Source organism: Oncorhynchus mykiss, chromosome 1 (assembly GCF_057628025.1).
Source record: "Oncorhynchus mykiss isolate SJ-2025 chromosome 1, ASM5762802v1, whole genome shotgun sequence".
NCBI classification, from domain to species: domain Eukaryota; kingdom Metazoa; phylum Chordata; class Actinopteri; order Salmoniformes; family Salmonidae; genus Oncorhynchus; species Oncorhynchus mykiss.
Window position 1 is genome coordinate 45505358 of NC_143022.1, and position 15948 is coordinate 45521305.

Here is a 15948-nt window from a genome sequence, read left to right on the forward strand (position 1 = left end):
AAAACACACACATGTGATTTGCATACACACACTGACACACATGTGGAGGACTACTGCAGTTAGCCTTCTTGGCCACTGTTACAGCCCTTATCTCTCCCCGGGGTGTGCTCTAGCAGAGATGTTAGCCACACCAGCTGCATGTAAGCGTTGCCATAGCCTACCCTGCTGTAGCTGAAGCTGCTATTTCACCTTGCTGTTAGAGCTGCAACAGTATCTGTTGTTATTCCCAATGGTGTTTATCTTCAACTGTTAGCTTTCCTTTGCCATATCTGAAGTCATCAACTTTTGTTGCTGTGTAGCTCAATCTGATAGTGATAGATACCCTAGTAGTTAAACCATTAGCTTCACCTGCTACAAAATGTTAGCTGTAGCCATGGGGTCTTGCTGAGACTGGACTGTAACTGTTAGTGGTCCCCGCGTTCCTTGCTGTGTTGTTGAAACAGGCATGCAGGGCGACTCTAATGGCGCAATTCCACTAGAGGAACCAAGCCAGAACATGCCGGAACCAGCACGAACTAGGCTTGTTGGTTGTTGGTTGTTTTCCATTTGTTGTGGAACTAGAAACAGGACTAGGTTTAATTTGCGGGAAAAACTGCTAATGAACGATGACGCATTTTGACAGAGATATTGTTGTGATCCTTGGTGACTGGCATTTTTAAGTTTGGAGGAGGGAGACGCGCTGGAGAAGATAACCAGGAGTTTTGTTCCATCGTTTTAATTTTTGTTCATGGGCAATAATGGAGACTGAACAAGAGGAGACGCACAATGTAAGTTTTCATCATGGGAGGAGAGAATCGCTTCAGCTGGTTGAAAGACTGGTAGAACCGTTTTAGGCTGTAGATAGCACCTTTTTTTCTAAGAGTGTAGTGACATGTCTGCTGCTGGTGTCTGACTTCCTTTTATTGCTTGGACAAACTGTCCAAAATACAGTTATGAAGCTGTTGTTAAACGAGGCGGTCAGGGCCATCTCAGCCGCCCTGGCTGTCCTGTCTGCTGCCCTGGCTGTCCTCTCAGCTGCCCTGGCTGTCCTGTCTGCTGCCCTGGCTGTCCTGTCTGCTTCCCTGGCTGTCCTGGCTGTCCTGTCAGCTGCCCTGGCTATCCTGTCTGCTGCCCTGGCTGTCCTCTCAGCTGCCCTGGCTGTCCTGTCTGCTGCCCTGGCTGTCCTGTCTGCTTCCCTGGCTGTCCTGGCTGTCCTGTCAGCTGCCCTGGCTATCCTGTCTGCTGCCCTGGCTGTCCTGTCTGCTGCCCTGGCTGTCCTGTCTGCTACCCTGGCTGCCTTGTCTGCTGCCCTGGCTGTCCTGTCTGCTGCCCTGGCTGTCCTGTCTGCTACCCTGGCTGCCTTGTCTGCTGCCCTGGCTGTCCTGTCTGCTGCCCTGGCTGTCCTGTCTGCTGCCCTGGCTGTCCTGTCTGCTGCCCTGGCTGTCCTGTCAGCTGCCCTGGCTGTCCTGTCTGCTGCCCTGGCTGTCCTGTCTGCTGCCCTGGCTGTCCTGGCTGTCCTGTCATCTGCCCTGGCTGTCCTGTCTGCTGCCCTGGCTGTCCTGTCAGCTGCCCTGGCTGTCCTGTCTGCTGCCCTGGGTGTCCTGTCTGCTGCCCTGGCTGTCCTGTCAGCTGCCCTGGCTGTCCTGTCTGCTGCCCTGGCTGGCCTGTCAGCTGCCCTGGCTGTCCTGTCTGCTGCCCTGGCTGTCCTGTCAGCTGCCCTGGCTGTCCTGTCTGCTGCCCTGGTTGTCCTGTCAGCTGCCCTGGCTGTCCTGTCTGCTGCCCTGGCTGTCCTGTCAGCTGCCCTGGCTGTCCTGTCTGCTGCGCTGGCTGTCCTGTCTGCTGCCCTGGCTGTCCTGTCTGCTGCCCTGGCTGTCCTGTCTGCTGCCCTGGCTGTCCTGTCTGCTGCGCTGGCTGTCCTGTCTGCTGCCCTGGCTGTCCTGTCTGCTGCCCTGGCTGTCCTGTCTGCTGCGCTGGCTGTCCTGTCTGCTGCCCTGGCTGTCCTGTCTGCTGCGCTGGCTGTCCTGTCTGCTGCCATGGCTGCTTCCTCATCTTCACACAGCTGATTGAAGTGCTGATTCTGCTGCTGACGCTGGGCCTCAAGTGTCTCCGGGTATGAGGCCTTGGCCTCCCTCATGATATTCAGGTATTTGCTGGCTGTGCTTGCAGTGTGTTTTCTCTTCCCTGGGGAAATATTTAGGCAGAATTAATGACATGTACAGTTCAGGAATAAGGCACAGACTCCAAAGCAAACCTGAGGGCAGCCTGTGTGAGTGCAGTTTTGTTCTCCAACCATGTATTGTCTGATCAAATGTATTCAATATTATCCAGCAAAGGCCAGTATGGGGCCAACCAGATATACCAACCAGATACACCAATGATGCAAATAATAAAGTTCTATGATTAATTGAATCATTGTGACAGTTTTATATGTAAAATCCTAGATCCACACTGTCTCCATTAATAATGTTTAGGAATATAACCATGCCATGACAAAAGCCCTCTGTGGACGAGATTGCCCACCCCTGTTGAAGACAGCTAAATTGTGTGATTAGGGCTAAACAAGTGAACATTGACATTGAACTGTTTACCAGACCCTTGGCGCCTGGGGGTGCAGGGCTCAGGGGTTGCAGGAGCATTGATTGTGTTGATGGACCCTGGGAGTGTAGGGTTCTGAGGTTGTGGCTTCACTATTCGAGCACACATTGGTAGCTAGCTATATAGTAATTTGGCTAAAAACAATGTATTACCGTGCTGATCATCGCTGCTCTGCGTCATCATGGCTTCAAATATCGCTTTCTGGTCCACTTTTGTTGTTGTGGTCTTTTATCTTTTTATAATCTTGTTTGAATTTGTAAATGTTTTTTTCCTGTTTTATTGACCGATGGATTCCGATCTCGGGTAATGTATCCAATATTTGATCAAAGCGTCTTCCATTTGCTATTTAAAGTGCATAGATGACATGTATTTTTACACTACCCCTGTTTTGAGACAGGCATAATGATAATGGTCCATTCTAAATCAAAATAAATGTCATCCATATATGATTGGACATCTCCAACTGACCAATTTGCTGCTTCTATTATTCGTTTTTAGCTTTAGAGAGTTTGGGGCTCCTATCTGAATCCTATGGTTCTCCTCTGTGGCCCTGTCCTAGACTCCTAGGACTGTATTACCGCCACTCACGAGTCATGAAGGCAGTCAAATTCCACATGTCCGTTTATTCACGGTAATTAGTCTTCTCCAAGCTCTGATGCTGCTGATGGTCATTAGTAGCCTACCAAACCTGCTAACTGCCTGGTACTCAGCACTCTATTGTCCCTCTTATTTTTTTACCTTTATTTAACTAGGCAAGTCAGTTAAGAACAAATTCTTATTTTCAATGACGGCCTAGGAAAAGTGGGTTAACTGCCTGTTCAGGGGCAGAATGACAGATTTGTACCTTGTCAGCTCAGGGATTTGAACTTGCAACCTTTTGGTTACTAGTCCAATGCTCTAACCACTAGGCTACCCTGCTGCCGATCTCTCTGACATCAATGCAAATGTAATCGGAAATGTAATCAAACACTTCATGAGAGCCCATGAGCTCATGTTGCACAACATTTCTATAGGCTATGCAATTGTGTGAGACAACAGTGGTGGCCTCTATTAAAAAGAGGAGGACCCCATCACCTTTCTATAGGCTAGGCCTACTATATTTATTCCTCAACATTCTTAATATTAAGCACATTGCTTCTCTTTACGACAATTGCTTCTCTTTACGAAAGCGTCTTCCATTTGCTATTTAAAGTGCATAGATGACATGTATTTTTACACTACCCCTGTTTTGAGACAGGCATAATGATAATGGTCCATTCTAAATCAAAATAAATGTCATCCATATATGATTTAGTATACATAAAGACGAGATGAAATCAAGAACAGTCTGATGGGTGACAATATTAGCCTACCACTTGTGAATTATATATTATCACTTGTGAATGATGCCCAGAGTAAGGCAAGAAACAATGGCTGTTTTTTGCTACTTTTTCTAATCATAGTCACACACCTTATGTAGCCTAGCCCATAGGTCTATAAGTTTTGATAAGGTTTGTATCACAACTAAAGTGGCTAAATAACTTCTTAAAATGAAGCACATAATCCGCTTTACAACGGGTGTAGAGCCTAACTGCTATACATACATAAGCAGAGCGTGAGTTTCAAGTTTGGGGAAGATCATTTTCACCATAAAAATGCACCTTTATCATAAAAGCATTACATGCATAATCACATTTGTGGTCACTTTTGATAATGGTGTTTTCCCGGAAATGGAACATTCACGCTTATAGCCTACTGCTGCGTGTATGAAGAAATAGGCTAATAGTTTATCAACATGTTAAGCTAAATGTTCTCATCTGTTGCGTCAGCCACATTGCTGGTGGTTGTATTATTTTAGGATCTATCGCATCCCACAACTGTCCCAGACTATGTTTCTCACACCGAATAGAATAGGTCAACTTTTACACTATGGGGGATGTAGATTGGCATAGGCTAGTACTTTTGCTGTTCGTTAGGCCTACACATCTTGTTGGCTGGCGAAAAGTAAATGTGGACAGTTCTTGCAATATCTTCAATATGCACCCCAGAATTGGATAAGAACGTGTCTGTCTTCACTTGTAGCCTGTGAAAAAGACCCGATCATGTGATTGAGAGCCATGTGAGTGAGGCTTCGGAGCATGCAACACTCAAGGAAAAAGGAATTATCATTATTATATTCAGCCCAAGGGCACAACGGCCACTGGCCGCAAAAGGCATGGATTTGTTTTTTAACAAGTAGCACCAGAGTCATCCGGTTCTTAGGGGGAGGTTGTCATTGACTTCTCTGTGGAGCTTTGTCTTTTACTGTGTCAGAGAGAGTGAGAGAGTGTGTGTGAGAGAGAGAGTGATGATGATGCTGATGATACTGACGCAATGGCACTCTCCTACATTTCGTGACCGCCACAGCCCTACGTAGGACTCAGGGCTGAAGGCTGGGGGTTCAGGCTGGGAGGGGTGTGGATGTGTGGGGGGAGGGAGGCTTCTGTCACAAAAGGCTGTTGGGGCGGGATGGAGGCCCACCGTGACCAGAAATGAGATTACATGGAGAGAGCAGCACATCAAAAGAGAAGCAGAGAGTGCTAAGTGCTAAGATCTTCATCAGACAACACAATGAATGAAAACTAAGCTCAGACACGTACATACACACAGGGAGGGACACACACACATACACTAGACAGCACTGTCTCATATTCAATGCCCCTGAAAGTATTTTGTTTTAGTGTTTTCATTCGGTGTGTGTGTGTGTGTGTGTGTGTGTGTGTGTGTGTGTGTGTGTGTGTGTGTGTGTGTGTGTGTGTGTGTGTGTGTGTGTGTGTGTGTGTGTGTGTGTGTGCCGTTTGCCCCAGCATGCTGTTTCAGCAGTGGTTGTCAGGGGTTCAGCAGTGTTAAGTTTGATCCCCACCTCTTCTCTCTTTCTCATGTTCACACTTTTTATCCCCGTCTGATCCTTTTTAACTAGAGGGCCTGCGCTGCTAGAATGCGCCGCCAGAATGCACAGTCAGTGCCTCCATTAACAGTAACACCGGAGTCATCCGGTTCTTAGGGGGAGGTTGTCATTGACTTCTCTGTGGAGCTTTGTCTTTCACTGTGTCAGAGAGAGTGAGAGAGTGTGAGAGAGATGATGCTGATGAATCTGACACTATGGCACTCTCATACGCTCTTAGAAGAAAAGGTGCTATCTAGAACCTAAAATGGTTGATTAAGCTGTCCCCATAGGATAACCCTTTGAAGAACCCTTTTGGTTCCAGGCAGAACCCTTTTGGGACCCATGAATAACCCTTTCCACAGAGAGTTTTCCATTAACCCAAAAGGGTTCTACCTGAAACCAAAAAAAGTGTTGTACCTGGAACCAAAAAGGTTATCCTATGGGGACAGCCGAAGAACCCTTCTAGAACCCTTTTTTCTAAGAGAGTAGGAAGTGTCCAATCAAACTTAGTTAGCTGAGTGGCTCGGATCAATGAGAATATTATTCTGTAATTTATTTATTTAGAAAAGATTTCAGTTGGCTTTCAGTTGTATAAGGGAACAAGACAGCTATCATGAGAGTAAATATGTAAGTGTGAAAGAGGAACTTCCGATGTGGTGAAAAGGTTGCACATCATAAAAATTCAACCATATTCGAGCTCAGTGTTAAAAAATCAATTTTAAAAAATCTAAATAAAATTATATTTGTCTCATGTGCCTAATGCCGTGAAATGCTTACTTATGAGCCCTTAACAAACAATGCAGTTTTTAAAAAGTAAGACATTTTTAATTAAATAAGAATAATGGGGCTATATACAAGGGGTACCAGTACTGAGTCAATGTGCAGGGGTACTGGTTAGTCGAGGTAATTGAGGTAATATGTACATATTGGTCAGTGGAGGCTCCTCGGCGGAGGAAGGGGAGGCCCATCCTCCTCAGTGAATTTCAGAAGGGAAAAAAGTATAAAACTATACTAAATATTTTCACGTCACCACCAAATAATGGATTAAAACACACTGTTTTGCAATGATAGTCTACAGTAGCCTCAACAGTACTCTGTAGGGTAGCACCATGGTGTAGCCGGAGGACAGCTAGCTTCTGTCCTCCTCTGGGTACATTGACTTCAATACAAACCTAGGAGGCTTATGGTTCTCACCCCCTTCCATAGACTTACACAGAAATTATGACAACTTATGACAACTTGATAGGTCTTCCAACCTATCAGAGCTCTTGCAGCATGAACTGACATGTTGTCCACCCAATCAAAGGATCATAGAATGAATCTAGTAGTGAAAGCATAAGCTACAGCTATCAAGCACTGCGGTGCATACAATTTGGTGAATAGTTGACTCAAAGAGAGAGAAAGACAGTAGTTTTGAATAAATTAATTTGTAATCATTTATTGTCACCGGGCCCCGGCGGTGTATCTGCTAAATTGCTTGCTGTTGACTGTACAATGTACTGCATGATTGTAGTGGGTTTACTAACAAGTTAGTTATAGAAGCTATGTTGACTATAAACTGACAATGATGTAGGCTGTGTATAGCAGTTAGCGGTTAGCGGTCATGATATGAAGGTTTTGTTTGGAAAGTTGTTTTGCCTGGTCCGACAGCTGATGTGTAGTGCACTGAAGTCCAGGGAAGAGGTGAGAGGAGGAGAGAGCATAGATACTGTAGATGTGAGAAGGAATGATATATACAACGAGCGGTTTATATGTGGCTACTATGAAAGTGAACTGTGTTTGCATGTGTTCAGCAGTGTATTCATTGCACCGATTCTGTCAAAAAAACGTTTCTTAAACTGAAGCAAACGGAATGAAACGGGGATAAACATACCTGAATTTCTCCAATAGAAACGCATGTTTGCATCTGTTGGACTAATGATTACACCATAGATCAGCTAGATGCAGGCGAGTGTGCAAGGCGGTATTGAATGTGTCACTGTCTGTCACCTTGGTTACTCAAAATTCTCTCGACCTGTACACCTACGTTATAAACTTTCATTAATAGGCTAGGTTGTAGCAACCTCATGATGGGTATATGGAAATTAGAGTATCATATAGTAGCCTAAACCTATCGATGTTACATTGAGCTGGGTGTGTGGAATATGAATAACAATCATCCAATAATATGCTGTAATAGAAATAAGGCACTTTTCATGAAGAAATGACCATCCTCACTCATCTTAAACGGCACTGACCGCCACTGGTGTAGGTAGGGGTAAAGTGACTATGCATAGATACTAAACAAAGATATGTGCAGCATATGTGAAGAGTGTGAAGGAATGTGAGTGTACAGTATGTGTGTGTGGGTGTGTGTGTGCGGATGTCTATGCGTGTGTGTTTAATTAATGGTTTGTGTGTGTGCGTGTTTGCGCGTGTGGCGTCAATATGCATGTGTGTGTGTGTGTGTGTGTTTTGTGTGTCCATGTGTGTGTGTGTGTGTTGGAGTGTCAGTGTAGTATGTGTGAGTGTGTAGTTAGAGTCCAGTGAGTAAACATCGAGCCTGTGCAAGAGAGTCAATGCAAAAATAATAATAAAATAAGGGGGTCAATGTAAATAGTCCTGGTAGCCATTTGATTAACTGCTCAGCGGTCTTATGGCTTGGGGTTAGAAGCTGTTCAGGAGCCTTTTAGTCCCAGACTTGGCGCTCCAGTACTGCTTTCCGTTCGGTAGTGAACAGTCTATGACTTGGGTGGCTGGAGGCTTTTACCATTTTTAGGGCCTTCCTCTGACACTGCCTGGATGGCAGGAAGCTTGGCCCCAGTGACGTACTCATCCTTTTATGAGTGATCAGCACATAATATGGAACTCTCTCTTTCTATCCCCCCCTTCTCTCATTAACAACCTACCTTCTAGGCCTGCTTCAAGGGTTTCTGTAGATTTCTGGAACTTTCTGTGCCTGCATTCCTCCATCAGAGAGAGGATTGCTATAGGGTTTAATGCCTCCAGTCATTCATGTTGAAATCAATCATTTCACTAGTCACTCATGCTCTCAAACATATTTTATTATGCTCATCCATTCACTTGTATTCACTGGAGAGCCATCTGTCAATGTCAGCCACACTTCATTTGTGTGTGTGCATGTGTGTGTGCGTGTGTGTGTGTGTGTGTGTGTGTGTGAAAGAGATAGAGGTCTCTATTTTAACAAACCAAATGCAATAGTAAATCTAAGAGCTGGTGGTAGCACTCTAGGTCCAAGGGTGTGTCAGAAATATTTGAGCTATTTTCACAGTCGTAATTATGACCATAATAGCTGTCGTGACGTGAAAGGGCTGGGTTTTGATGAATAAACAAGTTGTAGGTGTGACGAGGGCTTGGCCACTCCCTGACCAACCAAAGCATTCCGTGGCTTAATACTGCATGTGTTTGTCTCAAGTTCTATAGGTTATTGACACTCTTTGCGTTGTCATCATTTCCAATTCGGCTGGGGGCATTAAATATTCTTGTCTTGGTCCATTGTGGATTGACACTACAGTTTATTAAATAGCATAGGCAACAGTAACGAGTAATAGCAACAGTAAAAAAATATATATTTTTTAAATGTTGGCCGTCAACATTGTCAATATTGAATTGTATGTATGAGGCACGTTCTCAATAAGCAAAATATAAACTATGCCTACCATTGATATTGCATTATAGGACTGAATCATTTAAATAAGTTTGGAGGAGCGTGTTTTTGGTAACCGGATGAGAGGAGCTCTTTGGAGATGGATATTGGATACTTGAACAAGCTAAATACTTGAACAAGGCATATATGTGCATATTTTAGAATGTGCAGTGTGTTTTCAATTCAAGACACTGACGAATATACCATTTAAACATTTTATGGATAGGCTACTTTACAAGGCCAGGATAAAAAAGACACAACGCATTGCTGTTGAACCAGCCTTAGTAGCCTAGACCTAGGGTAAGGGTAGCCTATGGAAAGCTTGATACACTCTTGGAAAAAAGGTTATTTAGGGTTCTATATAGAACCTTTTGTAGACTAAAGAACCTTTACTAAAAAAGGTTATATATACAATGAGTATACCAAACATTAGGAAAACCATCCTAATATTGAGTTGCCATCACAACAGCCTCCATTCGGGCAGGGCATGGACTCTACAAGGTTCTACAGAGATGCTGACCAATGTTGACTCCAATGCTTCCCAACATTGTGTCAAGTTGGCTAGATATCCTTTGGGCGGTGGATCATTCTTGATACACATGGGAAACTGTTGAGTGTGAAAAACCCAGCAGGATTGCAATTCTTGACACAAACTGGTGCGCCCGGCACCTACTACCATACCTCATTCAAAGGCACTTTTTGTCTTGCTCATTCACCCCCTGAATGGCACACATACACAATGCTTGTCTCAAGGCTTTAAAATCCTTCTTTAACCTGTCTCCTCCCCTTCATCTACACTGATTTGAAGTGGATTTAACAAGTGACATCAATAAGGGATCATAGCTTTCACCTGGATTCACCTGGTCAGTCTAAGTCAGGGAAATAGCAGGTGTTGTTAATGTTTTGTTTACTCAGTTTATATACTGAGTGAGGGTAAATAACCTTGAGGTTCTATCCATACCCCAGAGTGTAATGGGGATTTTAGAAAACAACAGATAACAAAAGTGATCAAACTCTAAAATGACAGCTATTTAGCTCCCTTTTCATTTGTTTTCGCTGTTTTTCATTGACATTTATATCCATATTAATGATGCTGCTGCTTGATTTCGCCTGGTCAGAAAAATGGCTAGCTGACGTCCAACACAGTTAGCTCTCTGTGCTAGAGGGAGATGGAATTCATATTTTGCAACATTGTTGCCGAGGTCTGAGTGGCAAAGAGCAAGGTTCATACAAACCTATGCTGTTGTAAACTAAATGCTAGCTAGATGCAAGAGGAAGTAATGTGTTTAACAAAAGCATGTAAAAGGGCTTCTATATAGAACCTTTTGGTCAATTCAAAATGTAACTGCCTTTCCGATTTAAAAAGAAACAGCTACCATTCCAGCATGACCACGCAAGGGGGTGATGGTTGAACCAACTTGCAAGTAGCCTACCAATAAGCACATTCTTCTTCAATGTATTAAGGTAAGCAAAGTTGATTATGTTCATTTAAAATATATGAAGCCAAAGTCATAGGATAAACTACACTCTTAGAAAAAAAGAACCTAAAAGAGTTCTTCGGCTGTCCCCATAGGAGAAACCTTTGATGAACTATTTCTGGTTCCAGGTAGAACCGTTTTGGTTCTAGGTAGAACTCTTTTGGTCTCCATGTAGAACCCTTTCTACAGAGGGTTCTACATCAAACCCAATAGGGTTCTAACTGGAACCAAAAAAGGGTTCTACCTGGAACCAAAAAGGGTTATCCTATGGGGACAGCCTAAGAAACCTTTTTGAGCCCTTTTTACTGAGTGTATAAGTTGAAACATTATTAGAATTTGTGCACGTCTGTAAGCTAAGGTTAGCTAGCTAACCAGAAAAGGCTACTTTAATTCGTCACTTTACAAGCTAGCCAACTAACTCTTTCAAATAAACATGATTTGTTATTATGAGATATGCCAAATAAAGCTACAGACCCAGCCTGGTAATTAGCTAATTGTTACTTTTATTTCAGTATTTCAGTAAGAATCAATTCAGTAAGAGGGACAATGTTTCATGAAGCCATTAGAAGACTGTTGCTGACTAAGAGGAGGTACTGTTGAAGTCGGAAGTTTACATACACTTCGGTTGGAGTCATTAAAACTCGTTTTTCAACCGCTCCACAAATGTCTTGTTAACAAACTATTGTTTTGGCAAGTCGGTTAGGACATCTACTTTGTGCATGACACAAGTCATTTTTCCAACAATTGTTTACAGACAGATGTTTTCACTTATAATTCACTGTATCACATACACTAAGTTGACTGTGCCTTTAAACAGCTTGGAAAATTCCAGAAAATTATGTCATGGCTTTAGAAGCTTCTGATAGGCTAATTGACATCATTTGAGTCAATTGGAGGTGTACCTGTGGATGTATTTCAAGTCCTACCTTCAAACTCGGTGCCTCTTTGCTTGTTTGACCCAAATTAAACAATTTAAAGTCAATGCTACCAAATACCAATTTAGTGAATGTAAACTTCTGACTCACTGGGAATGTGATGAAAGAAATAAAAGCTGAAATAAATCATTCTCTCTACTATTATTCTGACATTTCACATTCTTAAAATAAAGTGGTGATCCTAACTGACCTAAAACAGGGAACATTTACTAGGATTAAATGTCAAGAATTGTGAAAAACTAAGTTTAAATGTATTTGGCTAAGGCGTATGTAAACTTCCGACTTCAACTGTATGTATAAATGATGTATAATAAATTATGTATAATAAGTCTTGGTTATTCAATAGCCTTAATCAGTATCTATATTGTTCTCAGTCTGGCAGTAACCCAGAACTATCAGAGGCAGAGGATCTCTCTTTCAGCTGCTGCTGGCAACAGCTGGAAGTAAGTTGTTTTTCTCGATCATAACAATGATATGTCTGCATTGCATTTTGTCTTCATTAACTCATGCTAATTTCTGAAGATGAACTCATGTATTTGCTCCTTTTTCTTCTTGTCTAGAACCAGTCAGGCAACAACCCATACAGTACTGGCTGTAGGTAGTCCAGTGACTTTGTGGCCGAAAGGTAGCCGGTTCAAATCCCGGACCTGGCGTTAGAAAAACAGGTGGAATTGATCTGACAACTAGAGGGCTGCTGGGTTCACATCCTCAAAATATTCCCCTACCATTGGGCCCTTGACCAAGGCCCTTTACCCTTCAACATGTTCTCCATCCAGGGGCACTGCAGCTTGAACCTGTGCTCGTCTCAACTCTGTGTGAGGTCTGCTGTTTTGCGGGGTTAAGAACGGAGCAGAAAACACATTTTTGTTGTTCGTTGCAACTAATGGACAAAGTTTTATTGTATTGTATAGAAGTCAGCCAGAGTTGACATGGGCCATCATTCAAACAAAGAGATGCCTCCCTGGCCACCAGTGCAAATTTCCAAACTATGTTTGCATAAAATGACAATACATTCTAAAAACTATGCTGGTATTCTTTTGTTCATTATTTAATTGTTTATTAAATTATATTCTTAGCAAAAAAATATTCCTATTTAATAGTAATAGCCATAATTCATAAAAGGCACCATGCATGTGTAACAGTATAACTTTAGTCCGTCCCCTCGCCGGGCTCGAACCAGAGACCCTCTGCACACAGACAACACACAACCTCGAAGCATCGCTACCCATCGCTTCACAAAAGCCGCAGCCCTTGCAGAGCAAGGGGAACCACTACTTCAAGGTCTCAGAGCGAGTGACGTCACCGATTGAAGCACTAACTAGCTAGCCATTTCACATCGGTTACCCCCCTTTTGACCTCCTCCTTTTCCACAGCAACCAGTGATCCGGGGTCAACAGCATCAATGTAACAGTATAGCTTCCGTCCCTCTCCTCGCCTCAACCTGGGCTCTGCACACATCTACCACAGTCACTCACGGAGCATCGTTACCCATCGCGCCACAAAAGCCGTGGCGCTTACAGAGCAAGGGGAACCACTACTTCAAGGTCTCAGAGCGAGTGACGTCACCGATTGAAACGCTATTAGCGCGCACCACCGCTAACTAGCTAGCCATTTCACATCGGTTACACATGGTTCTATATGGAACCATTTTGGTTCAGTGACGAAAAACCTCTCAGGTTCTGATCAAAGACCCCTATAAAAGTAAGCGATAGAACCATTTTTGGTTCTATAAGGAACCTGTTTTTCTAAGAGTGTATGAAACGGAAAACAAGCAGTCTTACAATAGGATGGGGCCAGAATAGAAGGGCACAAGGCGAGACCCAAATGCAGACACAGGAGGCAGATGTTTGAGCTCCGATATTTATTATAGCAAGAGGCAGGTCGGGGACAGGCGAGAGTTAATAAACCAGGTCAGAGTCCAAACAGTACAAGGGGATAGGCAGGCTTGAGGTCAGGACAGGCAGGGGTTCAGTATTCAGGTCCAAGTATAAACAGTACAAGGGGATAGGCAGGCTCAAGGTCAGAACAGGCAGAGTGGTCAAGCAGGCGGTTTCGGTGTCAGGACAGGCATGGCTCAAAATCAGGAGGGCTAGGAAATAAACAGAGACTGGGGAAAAATAATCTAGGAAAAACTGCTGGTTGACTTGGCAAAACAAGATGAACTGGCACAGAGAGACAGGAAACACAGTGATAAATACACCCGGGATAATAAGCGACACCTGGAGGGAGTGGAGACAAGGACAGGTGAAACAGATCAGGGCATGACACAGAAGCCTAATATCATTCATCACTTCTCTCGTTCCATGGCACTGTGTGCACACGTAAGTCTAATTGTCTGTGCACCAATTTTTTTTGCATGTCTATACAAAATACTAGGCTCCTGTCAATTGTATTGTTTCTTATGTACAAAGAAGATTCTCCCAAAAAATCTGCTGTTGATATGGCATTATAGAAGGACTGAATAGTTTGGAGCACGGGTGGAACTTTGGTTTTAGAAGTAGGGGGGGACGTAATTATTATTATAAATGTTTTTAACCAGTCGGATAAACACACCAAACAACCTACCTGACCGCTCAGAGGCATCCGCATGATCCTAATGCACACTATTGCATATTTTTGTGTCACATCCCAATGATAAAACTGGGGGGAGGCACAAAAAAGTTGCGCCCCTGGTTTGGAAGTTTGTGTCTTCGGTAATCGGACGAAGGGGTGCTCTTTGAAAATGGTGATGGACTTGAACAAGCAAAATGCATGTTTGTGAATAATGAAAAAGCATGCCTCCAAAATAACCATTTAAAACCCCTATATTCATAGGATTATTCTGGCTAATGGACTAAATAAAAATATGTACCTATGCGATGTTGCCACCCCAGGGCAAGCATGCTTATATTAGACAGGTGAATTGCTGAAATCTAGCATTATGGCTGGAAAATTCCAGTGTAACCGTTTATACATGACGAAATTGCTTAATAATGTGCGTTTGACACTTGCTCTTCCTTAGCGCCAGCCAAAAATAGAGTCCAGAGAGCGAAAAGGACTGAATAGGCCATTTCAGTTTTCACATAGAAATAAGTTGCATTTGCAAAGTATTTTAAGAAACTGGAAAACATATCAAGCTAGTATTCTTATATTCTACACGTATTACCAGATTAACCGTTTGGTACAAATACTTATCAGGCTGAAGATACAAATGCTGGTAAACACTCAAATACGTTTCGTTTTTTTTTTAATCTCAAAAGTAGTGCACTGGGCCCTTACTAGTCATGTATTAGAGAACCTATATAGATGTTTTCAGAGTGGGCAAAATAAATTATTCTGCATCACCCTCGAGATTTGATAATGAAATAGATCAGTTGGTATAGCACTTGCCAGACACAGTTGAGCATACATTTAAATAATTTACAAATAATGCATCTGATGGTCATGGTGCTTTCCAGACAACTTTCTAGAGAACAAAACAAGGTCATATCATGACGTCCGTGATCTTCATGTCTGAAACTCAGAGCTCTAGAAAGATGCCAGAGTTTCTGACTTGGAATTCCGAGTTGGAATTCCGAGTCGTTTTTTCAGAGTTCCCAGTTATCATGAACGCACTGAAGTCGGAGAGTTCCGAAGTGGTTTTGAACACGGTATTAGTCTCAGTAGAGGGTCCGCATCTCACGGTGCCTGCTCTCTCCTTCTTTTCCTATGGTGAGACCAACCAGAGAGAGTGGACACTGTCTTCCACTTGATGGCAAAACTCAAGTCACACTGGGTCTGTCTTGTGCACAAATTAATGTTGTTCCTATGACCAGAGAAAGTGAAATATTCCTCGATATTAGAGTAGACACGATGAGCTGCTAATCATAATAAAAACGCACAGCTATCGATACAGTTGGCCAGGGACACAACTTTCACTGGGGACTGGGGGGGACAGTTTTATCATTGTAATGCAAAACGAGGCAACGGTGTGCTTAAGGACCATGCGGACGCCTCCGCGTGGCCAGGTAGGCTGATTGCAGTGTTTATTCGACTGGATAAAAATAATAATTTAATATGTTCCCCCCAGGTATACTGTCGGATTCTGGACAGCAGCTACAATGCGAGAGAGTGAAAGAGAGAGTGATATATGATGGCTGTCTGTCGATTTTATCACACACTCAGAGTTCCTATATTGATCCCTTCTCCCGGAGTTCAGAGGGCCTTCATTCCTGTGTGTCTGGTTAAATCTTCATTATTGTCTCTGACTGTCTCACCACTCAATTTCACACCTGAATAGATAATAGCCTGGAGATCTCTCTGATATGGACTCCTTCTGTGTTCTCTCACTCTTCTCTTGAGAGCCAGGTCTGCCTACAGCTGCCTTTCTCAATAGCAAGGCTATTCTCACTGAGTCTATACATAGTAAAAGCTTTCCTTAAGTTTGGATCT

At 43.2% G+C, this 15948-nt stretch overlaps 1 protein-coding gene across 6 annotated transcripts in view; it reads left to right on the top strand.

Moving 5' to 3' along the window:
- fgd4a (FYVE, RhoGEF and PH domain containing 4a) overlaps window positions 1–15948 on the top strand; it is a 115149-nt gene that overhangs the window by 39960 nt on the left and 59241 nt on the right. The window lies entirely within an intron of this gene.